Below are 14,522 nucleotides of genomic sequence, written 5' to 3'. Positions count from 1 at the left end.
TATAGTCCGACGAATGTTCGTGTATACCTCTTGCTTTAAATAGCTGTATAGAAATGAATTGCAGTGTTGCCGGATGCATATAAGTAAAAGCTTAATAATGATAATTTTGAAGTTTCTTTTTCGTTGTTTTCAGAAATTGCATAATATAGACAGATCCTTAACACACCTTTAGATGCAGTGAAATATCAGCAATGCTGCAAATTCAAAGTGTTAATTTATGAAAACTACAATTTCCCTAGTTTACCCTTACAAAGCCCTCATCTGATTGGTTATCGGTGGAAATGAAAAATTCTTTCTTCTGCTCCATAGTTTCCAAGCTACTCCAACTAAACAAATTGAAAATTAACGACAGAACATTCATACATATGAGTTATGAGTCAATTTACGTAATTCGTTAAAAATATATATATATATATCTACACTTTCGGTTACATCTGGCAACACTGTGTAGTTCCTAATGTACTTCAATCGTTGCTTCCCAGTTTAAAAATATGTGCATGACTAAGGTTTCATTTTGGTATAACCATTGTTTGTGTATCACTTCAGGTTCAAAAGTTCTACTAGCCCAAATTCCGGGTTGCATTGTATATTTGTCACCCTTTATTAATAGGCCTATAAATGTTTTTGATCTTGACCAGTTTTGTTTTTTATTTGATTTGATTTCCATTTCAGCGTCCCTTTCAGCAGCGAGGCTATATGAAACATGGACCTACAGTTTTAACGTGGAATCCGAACCACATGAGCTCCATCCGGGCTGACCAGTTTTGAGTTATTATTCAAGGTTTTTCGTTATTTATCCTCAATATGTTCCCAATAAGATATCCAAGTTTTTTTTTTAAAATACCTTTCCACAAAAGATATTTGTTTATGTTGCGCTTCACTAGGTATGCTAGTACTGTTGGTAACTATTGACATTGACAAATATTTAGAGAATTTTTCTTTCGATTATCGTAGTAATTACCACGATCAGCTGTGTAATTTATTTGCTTTAATTATTGTTTAAATACAAGAAAACTCCACATAGAGTGAGCGAGCTTCTGTGAGCGTTTTCATATGAGCACGCTCTTAACCAACTCTCATTATGTCAATACAAATAGAATATATAAGCATCTATATTCCCTTGTGAATAAAAGTGAAAAATGTGCTTGCTATATATACCATATATATGTATGTGAGATTGACTCCTCTTCTCCCCATCCTGTTCAATGCTGTCTCTCTTTCGATCTTCCTATCTTTCCACTGGTCAAAATAAATTAGTTTTCTATTGAAACCAAATTTGAAAACGAGAGAGAACATATGATCACAGAGGTGGTCAGAATCGCTGCAGAGAACGAAGAGTGTGCGAAGGGATAAAACCTCTAAATACGCACACACACACATATATATATATATATATATATATATATATATATATATATATATATATATATATATATATATATTATGTGTGTGTGTGTGTGTGTGTGTGTGTGTGTGTGTGTGTGTGTGTGTATGTATGTATGTATGTACGTGTGTGCCATTCAAAAGTACATCAATTTGAAATATTGAAACTTTTCTATCCACAATTAAAAATAAACAAATCTTTAAAAAAATACGGCATTAAATTTTTTTTTAACAAATTAAAAAAATGTTTGTTTGTTTCCTCCATGTAACGTATTTCGTATGATGTGTATATATATGTGTGTGTGAGTGTAAGTATACCATTTTCCATTGAATCAATTTGATAAAATCTCTTTTTTTTTTTTTTTTGGCTAAAACATTATTTATACGGTATTTTTCATCCACTAATCTGGGAAATAAAGTATAAAGTTAGTTTCCATTTCAGTTTCGAAAAACAGTATACCGTTGCAAAAAGTTACATTTGGGTTTTCAATTTGCACTATTTGGAACAACGACGATGCTAATGTCACATAGATTACAAGACGAATAGTTTGTCACTGTTTGAATAGTGCGTACAGATTTCAAATATTTTAAACGATTGTAGTATAGGTGGTGTTAATTTAAAAGCAAAGGAGTAAGAGCTAGTGATTCGGATTTGAATAAAATTTATTGTTTATTTAAAACACATTGCCGCCCACTAAAAATGTAAAAGAAAGAAAAAAGACAAGATTGCAGCGCCAAAATTGGCAACCAGAGACCTGGTAGTGCAATTGAGTTGAATTTCAGTTTAGCGTCCCGCTCAGCAGCGAGGCTATGTGAGACGTGGACCTACTGATTAACGTGGAATCCGAACCACATGAGCTCCCGCCGGGAATCGAACCCGGGTCTCCCGCGCCAATGGCGCGTACGATAACCACTTAGCCATGTAGGAGCTCCCTGGTAGTACAAGTAACAAATGATTAAACTTCGGATATGGTTTTCTTGGATTCTAAAATCTTTTCTGACATTTTTGTGTCACAGTCATGTTAACATTTTGCTTGGTTTTCTTGAATTTTAAACTCTCTACTGACATCTCTTCTGACTTTTTTAAAATGTCAGTCATGATACAATTTCTTTGTTTTTTTGGAGTCTTAACTCTTTTCTAACTTTTTTATGTGACAGTTATAATAACGTTGTTTCGTTTTCTTGGAACTTTAATTCTTTTCTAACTTTTTTATGTGACAGTTATGATAACTGTTTCGTTTTCTTGGAGTTTTGATTCTTTTCTAACTTTTTTATGTAACAGTTGTGATAACGTTGTTTCGTTTTTTTGGTGTTTTTACTCTTTTCTAACTTTTTTATGTCAGTTATAATAACGTTGTTTCGTTTTCTTAGAGTTTTAACTCTTTTCTAACTTTTTTATGTGACAGTTATAATAACGTTGTTTCGTTTTCTTGGAGTTTTAACTCTTTTCTAACTTTTTTATGTGACAGTTATGATAACGTTGTTTCGTTTTCTTGGAGTTTTAACTCTTTTCTAACATTTTTATGTGACAGTTACGATAACATTGTTTCGTTTTCTTGGAGTTTTAATTCTTTTCTAACTTTTTTATGTGACAGTTATGATAACTGTTTCGTTTTCTTGGAGTTTTAATTGTTTTCTAACTTTTTTATGTGACAGTTATGATAACGTTGTTTCGTTTTCTTGGCGTTTTAACTCTTTTCTAACTTTTTTATGTGACAGTTATGATAACGTTGTTTCGTTTTCTTGGAGTTTTAACTCTTTTCTAACTTTTTTATGTGACAGTTATGATAACATTGTTTCGTTTTCTTGGAGTTTTAACTATTTTCTAACTTTATATGTGACAGTTATGATAACGTTGTTTCATTTTCTTGGAGTTTTAACTCTTTTCTAACTTTTTTATATGACAGTTATGATAACGTTGTTTCGTTTTCTTGGAGTTTTAACTCTTTTCTAACTTTTTTATGTGACAGTTATGATAACATTGTTTCGTTTTCTTGGAGTTTTAACTCTTTTCTAACTTTTTTATGTGACAGTTATGATAACATTGTTTCGTTTTCTTGGAGTTTTAACTCTTTTCTAACTTTTTTATGTGACAGTTATGATAACTGTTTCGTTTTCTTGGAGTTTTAATTCTTTTCTAACTTTTTTCTGTGACAGTTATTCTACAGAAAGCGAAATTATTATTAGTTACATATGATTTTTTTAATTACATTTTTTACGTTTGTGTCTTTGTAGTGTAGATAGGATTATGACTTGAATTGATGGCACATTTAATATATAAGTATCTATATCGTGCAGGTCAAGTTTAGGCAAATCTCTCGATATAATTGCTCAAAAATTATAATTTTTTCACTGATAAATTAATAGAGTGTATAACTTATAAATTAATATAAATAGAGTTAATTCTCAAATAGTGTACATGAATTATAAAGATTCAGAGAAATCAAGATTTAGTTATAAAGGTTCAGACAAAGAGAAATCAAGATTTAGTAAGAATTATTACGACACGAGGACAATGATTAACAATGAAAAATGGAGATATGGGGAAAGAAATATTGCTGAATTTACGAGTAAATCCCTTTAGTATAATTATAACCCATGCCACAGTATCCAGTTTCATTTTTATTGCATATATATATAGTTAGGTCGTTTAACTACGATCTGGTCATCTCATCCTCCAAATCTAAATCCCACTGCGTTCATTTTCCTCAAACTCATATAGTTTCTTTTGATTCTTTTGTTTTCACTGCCATACAAAGCATATCAAAGCGGGACTAAGTATGTAATCCTGTTGTGGAATATCTACAGGTGCGTCTTTACAGAGAAAAAAAATGAACAAGGGTTGGGATTGGGGCTATTAAATGGGCATAGCTAATAGTACACGCTAAAGCTCATTAGGGCATGGCTAGAGATTTTAATATATATGTGTGTGGAGGGAGAGAGAAAGGTAGGGGCTTACATATCTCATTCTCTTTTCTCATCAAATTAAAATGCTTATCATGGCTTGTTGGGATTTTGTGTTCATCGAACGCATGCGAGAGAGAGAGACGGTACCCGTGAGAATCTGTTGTAAAAGGATAGAGAAATAATATGTGTGAGAAAAAAAATAGAGAGAGAGTGAGGGATATTTAGCCAAAAAAAAGAAAAATCCTGTATACAGCTAATTTTCCCAGCCACTTCCTCATATTAGCTCGATATGCAAGTGGGAAATTAACAGCCGACAAATGAAAAATCGGTGGGGATTATCACTGAAAAGATATTTCATCAAAGTGTTCCTGCAAAGCTGTATTCCTTCCCCATTTATTCCCCCCTCTCTCTTTTCACAAACACACAAGCACTGAAAGAGAACGACAGGCAAACGCAAGTGCTACGTCTGATATATGAACAAAATTTTTCAATGTGACTGTATTTGGTAAGGTTAAAAATGGAACTACAAAGTATTTCTTACCCATTTTTTTTTTTAAATCAGTTTAATGTTCAATAAAGATGTTGAGTTAATCCAATAATTTTATATGTTTTGATGTATAGTAATCTATATTGAAACTAGCTGAATTACCCATTTTTCGCACGGGAAATATACCCGTTCTTGCGACATTGTTCTTCACCGAATATCTAAACTTTCTTCCACCTTAGATATGAATTTCAATCACAAACTGAAATGATTAAAATAAGAAAGAAAAATATTGGATCAAGTGCTACCTATGTTCAAAGATTCATTTTAAATGTAGGCCTATATTTATTTATTCTCTCCGTGATGATGAGACAAAACCTCAAATCATTTATATAGAGGAAGTTCGGGTATTATGGAATAGTCGGATAATATGGAATACCCCATAATCTCACCTGTAATGTATTGCTTCCAAGCTGAGAGGAAAGAAACTACTACCTCATGTTCCCATGATGCTCTACAGTCAGTCTCCTTGTGATTGTAATATTCGTTGTGTTGGTAGACGTGAAAATCTGATTTCTTATTCCTGAAAACTTTTACAGGTAAGTGTTTTACAACCTGTATTTTCCTATTGAAATGTAAGAGAACAACTATTCTTTGTTTACTATGACGCTGGATATACAGAATGGTAGTTTGATAAGCGCCATTATCCTATACGCCTTCGAATGTGTTTAACAGCTCTTTCGTTTCCAAGTTGGCATGGAGGGCAATATGAATACCCACAAGAAAAGCATGGTATTCCGTATTCCGTATGGTGTTCCGATTACAAAATATCTATCAGTATTGGGCAAGTAAATATACATATATGATTACAACAATGCTAAGTGTATTTTTTATTACAGCAAATTTTCTGATGATACAAGAGGTGAGCTTGGGTCCAGCGTTCATCATGTTTAATGTGAGCACACAATAACTGTGGCGATCCTGAAGCAGACTATTATATTTGTGACTTTTGCAAGTAATCACATTCAGTTATGGCTTGGCATGCAGAATTTTCGTACATTGTCATTGTATTCATTGTATGACAGGGATGTTATGGTCGATAGTTGAAAACTCATTTCTTTTCTATATAGATTTTGGTATTTCATATTACCCGCCTATTTCATATTACCCTCCAAAGTGGTTTCTTTACAAATTATAAGTTTTGCTCACCCCTGTACCGAAACTTCTTTATCAAGATACGCATAAATAAAGCCAAATATGTATGGCGTATATTTGTTTTCCTTTTTGTTTCAATGTGCAATTCTTAACTGAGTTACAAGCGAAACAAAAATGGTATTCCATAGTATCCGAACTTCCTCTATATATTTCAGGGGAAAAAATGAAAATTGCCCTCTTTCCGTCGTTAAATCAGCAATTTCTTTAAAACACAGTAACATACGCTTACTTTGTATTGAATAGGAGTTTAAATACAAAATTTCATCTCTCTAACATATAATGACCATCTTATAACAATTGCAATTCCTACCTTTTTCTCTTCCCGGATTTTTATTTCGTTCAAGGGGAAATAACAAGAAACGCGGAAACACGTCTTCCATTCTTTCAAATGAGAAGTCTAAATACCAATATTTTTTGTGTCTATAATTTTAAGGAATTTTGAGACATGGATGGTCTATTATTATTATTATTATTATTATTATTATTATTATTATTATTATTATTATTATTATTATTATTATTATTATTATTATTATTATTATTATTATTAAGTATTCTGACTTTTGGCAAGTCCTGAGACTAATGAGTTTCTTTTTTAGATCCCAATTAACTCCCAATATTTTATTCTTTCTTCAAATCATCGAGCGAGCCCCGGTTCGATTCCCTGTGTGAACATTCCATCGAAAAAGTGTAAAACCTGTTTCAGCCCAGCCATCCTGAGTGAGGCTTTCCTCATTCACATCCAGCAAATGCCGGTATGGTACCTAACATTCATGTCTCAGGCTGCTTCCTTAGTTCTCTTTCTTCGGATAGTGCGCTCGTCATGGGACGTCATCCCTCATACGTGACATGCTGACATTGCCATAGATGCCGAAGTTCAGAAATGTAATTCCTAATCCTAATTAAATATATTTCTAGAAAGAATATTACAACTTTTAAGGTTGGGATAGAAGGGGGAATTGGGTGCAGGGGGTAATAGGGCGGAAAACTTTTTAAAAATGTATGTTTTGCATTTCAGTATATTTTAATGGAATTTAATTACACCAAAATGTTGGGTGGGTAGATATTGATAAGAAAAAAAGCTTTGATGAATTTCGAGAGATTGTATTAATGACCAATGAAACCCAATATTGATTTGATTAAGAAATGACATATTTGAAACCGAATTTCAGGTTTGTGTGCATTTTGGTTTGGGTCACAATAAATCGCGCATCTGTTAATGTTTTGATCCTGATTTTTTTACTGCTGCTTAAAAACATCATAATGATGGTGCCGTGAAGAGCAGCAAACTTGAATCCTCACTGTGAGGCAGTTAAAATTTTGTAAAAAATTGTACCTCCCAATTATTTCCAGGGGTAATTGGGCGCATGATGTGGGGGTAAATGGATAGAATGCCTTAAGTGAACATTTTTTTTTTTTTTTTGTTAGAATTCATTTAAATGCTGTGCTATCTTTGTTTTTTGTGGTGTACACTTTTGTTTCATAGTGCATTGTGCTTATTAAACTATTTTATTCAACTTAGGCCTCCAGTGGGCGTTACTTATGCCAATAGTGCTGATGCTGTAAATAGGACCTGTTTATCAATCCAGAGTTCCAACACATTGTAATAGTTCTATTGTAATAGTTTATAGTTATTTAGCGTTAGTCTTATTACCTTCTCCTATGTTTGAACATCAGTGCCTGTTCTCTTGTTTTTTTTTTTTTTTTTTCATTTTCGGCCAAAGTTTTGACCACTTATTTTTTTATTTCGTATGTGATACATTTTGGATTAAACCCTTTAGCGCGCAGCTTTGCATATATGCAAAGTTCACTTTGAAATTGTATTAGACCACGTAGTCTCTAGTTCGGACATAGAAAAACAGCTTTGCATATCAGCTAAGATGCCCTTTCACTAATGAAGTTCTGAACTTCCAGCTAGATGCCATAGTAAGCCAGCGTTGGTCTCTTTGTATTACTTGCTGCACGCGGAGTTGTCATCTTGTCATCTTTGAGCTTTCTTTGCTCGTTTAAGTGGACACGTTTTGAGCTGTTGATTTTTTCTATGTTAGACAGAAGTGTAATGAGTCCAAGAGTGCAAGTACGCTGACATTCGTCGCGTTTTATTGGTTCTATCTGGTTTTAGTGGACTTTGCAGATATTAACGCGCAACTTTGCATACACCCTATATGCAAACACCATAAAATATCCCATAGACCACATATTATTTGCATGAATTTTTATTTTTAAAAAATTCCGTGTTTCCTACACAAAAACCACTTCAAATTTTAAAATAAAATCAGTTTAATCGGAGAAAATGGCGCGTTAAAGGGTTAAGTTCTCAGGACAATATATTGTGCTATAAACAGTAACTGGAAGGCTTGAAAAGGCATTCAAATATCTGAGATTTAGAAATAAGTTACTTCTTATTTTGCGTAAACAAAGGTATAATTTTTTTAGCTACATAAAACTATTAGTTTTTAAGTGAAATACAAGTTATATACATCAAATGAAAGCTTGAGTTTTCTTCATTTACACTCAATCACCCTCACGGGTTTATGTGAACCGGTAATGTTTTTAATCATTTTGCACCCAATTAGCCCCAAGGAGGTAATTGGGTGGAAATCAGACCAACAACTATAAAATGTTGCAGCATCAGAAGTAAAGGTGCCGAAAGTTTACCATTACCACAGTAGGTGCAGAAAACCCCACAACATATAATCAGTTCTTTAAAAAAAAAAAAAAAAAAAAAAAACTGTGAGGGAAAAAGTTGAAAAAACATACCTCCCAACTCCCCCCTTCTACTCTACTTTATTAAAATATGGAGATTGAGAACTTTTATGATCAATGCAAACAACATTTTATTGCAGCAACTTGAATTGACCAAAAAAATGTGTAGTTTAAAAAAGCTACAGTTTTTGATGTCCCTACAGAGCACGCTCACAGCCAGAAATTTTGTTGGGGTATCCGATGTTTTGGGGGAGAGATCCAATGCTACAAGACACTACATTGGTGTGGTGGTGAACTATTGTTATTCTACACCCGAAAAAAAAACAAAAAAAAACTACTCTAACCTATATTGTTTTCCTGTAAGAAAAGAAAGAGTATAATTCAAGGTCAAAACTTTAAGCTACATCAAGCATTTCTCTTCTAAAACAAATATATTTTATCAAGAAAGTAGACAACTATCTGTCGAGTTACGAATTTTGGGGAGTCTAGATCCGGTGAACTCCCCGTGGATACGCCTCTGCTATAGCGAGATTAATCTTTGGCCGAGTTGCTTTATTCTAGAGTTGCATCTGTTTAGAAAGGAAGAAAGGGATTTATTCCAACTTAGCCAAGATTTGACTATATAGTCGGCTCTGGCTCTGTAATGCAATTTTCTTGTAGAGGAAATAATGTAGTGGGGAAAGACATATTATGAAAGTTGATCCTATATGTACTAATAGTTTGTGCATCTGTACTATCTTTCTAACTGCACCAAGAATGTTATAAAATAGAGAATCTGTCCATATACAGGGTGTATCAAAAGATTAATCCACTTTGGCAAGTCTGTATTTCTGAAACTAATAAACATATACAAATAGTTTTTATTTTGCATGACAATGAAACTCAAAAAGTTTTTATTGCACCTGTTCATAGGTGTTCAATGTGCCCCCCGGGAGATGCACGGCATATGTCCATGGGGTATTCAAATTCGTCCCAAACTGCAGCTAGCATGTCTTCAGTTACAGCTTCCACAGCTGCCGTTATGCGATGTCGCAGTTCATTCAACGTGCTTGGTAACGGAGGCACATAAACGGAGTCTTTTATAAACCCCCAATAGAAATAATCACATACAGTAAGGTCAGGTGACCTTGGAGGTCAGTAATGTAACGCTGTATCATTTGGTCCAGTGCGACCGATCCATCGTTGTGGAATCGTTCGATTTAAAAATCCCCGCACTTTCCCATGCCAGTGTGGCGGTACCACATCCTGTTGGTAGATGAAATCATTCGAATCAGTCTCCAACTGTGGGAAAAGATAGTACTCAAGCATATCAAGGTAGGTTATCCCCGTCACAGTGTTCTCGGCAAAGAAAAATGGACGGTACACCTTTTTTCGGGAAACTGCACAAAACACATTAACTTTTGGCGAGTCCCTTTCATGTTGTACAACTTTATGTGGGTGTTCCGTTCCCCATATTCGCACATTATGGCGGTCCACATTTCCATTAAATTGGCATGTTGCCTCGTCACTAAACACTAAGCGTTGAACAAAACTGTCGTCCTCTGCAATCTTGCCAAGAACGAAATTACAAAACTCCATACGTCGTTCTTTATCACCTTCACAAAGAGCTTGCAGTAGCTGAATTCTGTATGGTTCCATGTGTAAACGACGACGCAACACACGCCAGAAGGACATCGAGGGCATGTTGAGCTGTCGAGCTGCACGACGAACGGATTTCTGCGGACTGTGTGTAAAACATTGACGGACGCGCTCCACGTCTGCGTCGGGGGCTCGAGGACGTCCCGGTGATTTTCCCTTATACTACACAAACAACCTGTTGTTCGGAATTGTTCATGCCATCGTCTAATGCTCTGTGCAGTAGGAGGATCCACACCATACTTAGTACGAAAGTCTTGCTGAACAGTTATCACTGACTTGCACTCCGCAAAACGCAGTACACAAAACGCTTTCTGTTGTCCAGATGCCATTTTAACCAGAACCGTAGTGGGCGTTCACTCAGCACACTGCTGCTACCTAGCGGAAACCATATACAACTAGAGATGTTCCTCTTTCCTACAGTACGTTGTTCACTCACATCTCTGAAAAGACCGAATAGATATTATTGTTTAAAACCTGATGATTCTTTTTGATACATGCTGTATATCTTCATACTATTAAATCAATGAAGTGAGAAAACAACCGAGCATCGGCACGTCTCATTGGCTACTCTAGTTTCTGCCATCGTTTGATTGGCTACTTTCGTTTCCACCATGAATGTCAGCTCAAAACATTGCGATCTTATTGGGCGAAGTGGGCAGAGTAGGAGTGGTGAAACTGTGATGTATGGCTTCAATATTTTGTTGTAAAGGCAGATCATCTATTTTATAACATTCTTGAACTGCACTATATGGAAACCCTAGTCTTGGTCTGCAATCCAGGTTAATAGTAGGTACCGTGAATTTAAATGAAAATCTTTGTTTACGTCCCACGATTATGCCGGCAAAGCTAAAGGAGATGATGATGATGAGAAATGAATTAAATGGTTCAATGAAGAAAGTGAGAGGAAATTGGATAACCCCGAGTAAACCCACGCACACAGTGTTTGTCCGCTACGAAGTTCACTTGGCGCGATCTGAGATTGAACCAAGGACCCCATCCCCATGCACCAGAGGTGAACGCTCTAACCACTGAGCCACGCGGCTCGTAATAGGCACCGTTTTTCACAACATTTGTGTTGTATAAATACAAAAATTGACTACGAAAACAATATTGTTGTTTCAAAGATGATTAAGCTTCGAGTTTCCACTAGGGATGGCCCACATTTTTTTCAAAAAATGCGTTTTTGAAAAATGAATTTTTCAAATACTAAAATTTTTCGAAAGAAACGAAAAATAAAATTTCCGAAAATCCAAAAACAGATCTTTCGAAAAAGCCCATTTCTAGTTTTTACCGAGTACTAAGCTACAATTAATTTGAAGACCAGGAAAAGCGAACCGAGAGTCTCGTGTCGAACAATCGACATCTCAATGTGTCGAACAGAGAGACCAAAAGTCAGGAGTTTCATAAGCTTTTCGCTTCATATACCCGCGAGTAAATGATCTTATTCGATTGATTTCATTTGATTTTTTTAAACGTCCCGTTCAACCTTTATATGAAAGGAAATGTATTTTTAAGTTTTCACCTCACCTGCTTCCTAGAATGCACTAAATGTCGTACTGGAGTTGTATCGTTACTCTTTTCCAGCCCCTGTTTGCTTGTAGTGAAACAATGAAAATAGTTTAAACAGGTTTCATAACTTTCCTCAAAGCCTTGTTCATTTGGAGACAAACATTGAAACACACACACACACACACACAAAAAAAACTAATATATTTCAACGTTATTAAGAGTGTTTTCTTCTTTATTTCTGACTTCATTACGTGAAAATGACTAATTAGTATATTAAAGATTTGTAAGTACTCAATTCATTTCATAAAGTTAACTATATATCTATATCTATCTATCTATATCTATGAGCTCCTTCGTGGCTAAGCGATTAGCGTACGCGTCTTTGTCGTGGGAGACCCGGGTTCGATTCCCGGTTGGAGCTCATGTAGTTTGGATTCCACATTAATCAGTAGGCCCACGTCTCATATAGCCTCGTTGCTGAACGGGACGTTAAACTCAAGATTAACTATATATATATATATATGACGAAATACATAGCCTATATAAAACCTTTATCTTGGTCCAGAATTTAAGCTGAATCATTAATTAATGCACCATTCAATATTTATCTTCCTTAGGAATCAACCACTCTTACCAACCATAAATAGAAACAATGAAACAAGAATTATTAGATTTAATATCCTGTTTAGTCTATTTCTGTTTCGCAAACAGCCTTGTTGGCAATTTATACTTATCATTATCTCTGTCTTCTATTATACAAGAGATGAATTAAAAGTAATGGCAACACTGTCATAATTCGTATATGACTTTATGCACAGAATACCCGTGGAATATCTATTGTATTCCTTCAATGTAATCGCCTTCCATCTCTATCACCTTCTGTGACACGTGTGTAAGGCGTCCCACACCGTGAGTTTGTCATTTTTTGTTGATGTCCTGCTGGTACCTCCATATGGTACGGATGACGTCTTCTCTTGTGTCGTAGTGATTTCCACGAAGTTATTCCTTCATTTTCGCGAAGAGATCGACACGACATCCCAGAAAAACATCGTTGTGCACTAACTGTAAGCCCACGTCGCAACTTCAATCTTGATTGAAGCACGTTGTTCGTCTTTTTGAAACGTTTTGTTATGGAGCTTCCGCCTTCCTCCTCTACATTAGGCATTGCTGCTTTTGTCTGAATAACGCACGATCGTTGGCATTCAACACTTCATTGCCTCACAAATCCCTTATCAGCTATGGAACTCTTGTAGTGTTGATCACGGCCTCTGAGGAGAGAACAGTGTTGCCACAAATTTTCATCCAACCTATGTATGGCGACGAAACAGAAATTTCTGGTTGCCATATTCTTTCTCCCTAACGCTCCGGAGCAGGGGTACTTAATAGACTATGAGTCTTCTCTTGCTATATATTTCCCTAGCCTCTATCATTCAGTTTCCAGTTTCCAAGTTACATGATAAACAATTAGCTGTCGTTAGCAGTTTAGGAGTGTCAGCCTGAGTACTGGAACTTTATTGTTGAACCTTCTAAAGTTCATTCAACGAACCTTCTGATCCTGATGTAAACATTGTAGAACTGTATTACTCCGCCAGTCATCGGATGATTGGCTATCAGTCACCGCTTCTTTCGAGAAGCACGTGCTTGTACCCTGTCGGCGTTTTGCATATTCCCCACACGCAGCCATATTGTAAACTGTGATTCGCGCATAAGGTGGGCCAAACCCAGTTTCTACGCATGCGTATTCTCTTTTATTGCATTAATTAAATTTAGTTCTTAGATACAGTGTTGTTTCTGTTATTTTACTGTAAGTAAATTGTATTTCTGGTAATGAGCCTTATAAGCAACGAAAACGTTGAAAAACAGCTTACTTGACAATGGGCTATTTTCTTTTGCCGCATGGATGCGGCAAGGCTCTTTAACCAATAAAATGAAACAATCACCACGTGTATTTGTTTACATGAGGTACTGAACGTTCCTTGAATGAACTATAGATGAAATAACTTTGGAAAATGCCCCCAAACAAAAGAAGAGTATAATCGCGTTAGACTCACATGATACACTATTTTTTGTCCTAGCAGTATAGAGTGTCAGCGTCGGTACTGAAACTTTATTGTGAAATCTTCTATATAAAATAACTTTGTAGGATGCTACAGCCAAAATATTATAATTTAGGCAGTGAAAAGAGTTTTAAACAATATGCTACAGCCAAAATATTATAATTTAGGCGGTGAAAAGAGTTTTAAACAATATGCTAGAGCCAAAATATTATAATTTAGGCGGTGAAAAGAATTTTAAACAATATGCTAGAGCCAAAATATTATAATTTAGGCGGTGAAAAGAGTTTTAAACAATATGCTACAGCCAAAATATTATAATTTAGGCGGTGGAAAGAGTTTTAAACAATATGCTACAGCCAAAATATTATAATTTAGGCGGTGAAAAGAGTTTTAAACAATGCAATAGTCGACAAGAAGAAGATGTGCTGGCACCAGAGTCACTGACAATATTCTCATTGCTTTACAAATTTGCATATCGATTATGAAGCTTTAATTCTTTATCAACGTGACAAATATTAAAGAAAAGGAACTAGTGTACAGTTACAATGTGTTTTATATAGTCTAGAGAGGGATGTGTGTACAGTATAGCTGTCTCGTTAATAATGCAATACTCACATCATACT

Source organism: Thermobia domestica, chromosome 4, assembly GCF_964235325.1.
Source record: "Thermobia domestica chromosome 4, izTheDome1.hap1.1, whole genome shotgun sequence".
Classification (NCBI taxonomy): Eukaryota; Metazoa; Arthropoda; class Insecta; order Zygentoma; family Lepismatidae; genus Thermobia; species Thermobia domestica.
Note: the sequence above shows the minus strand (reverse complement) of the source record.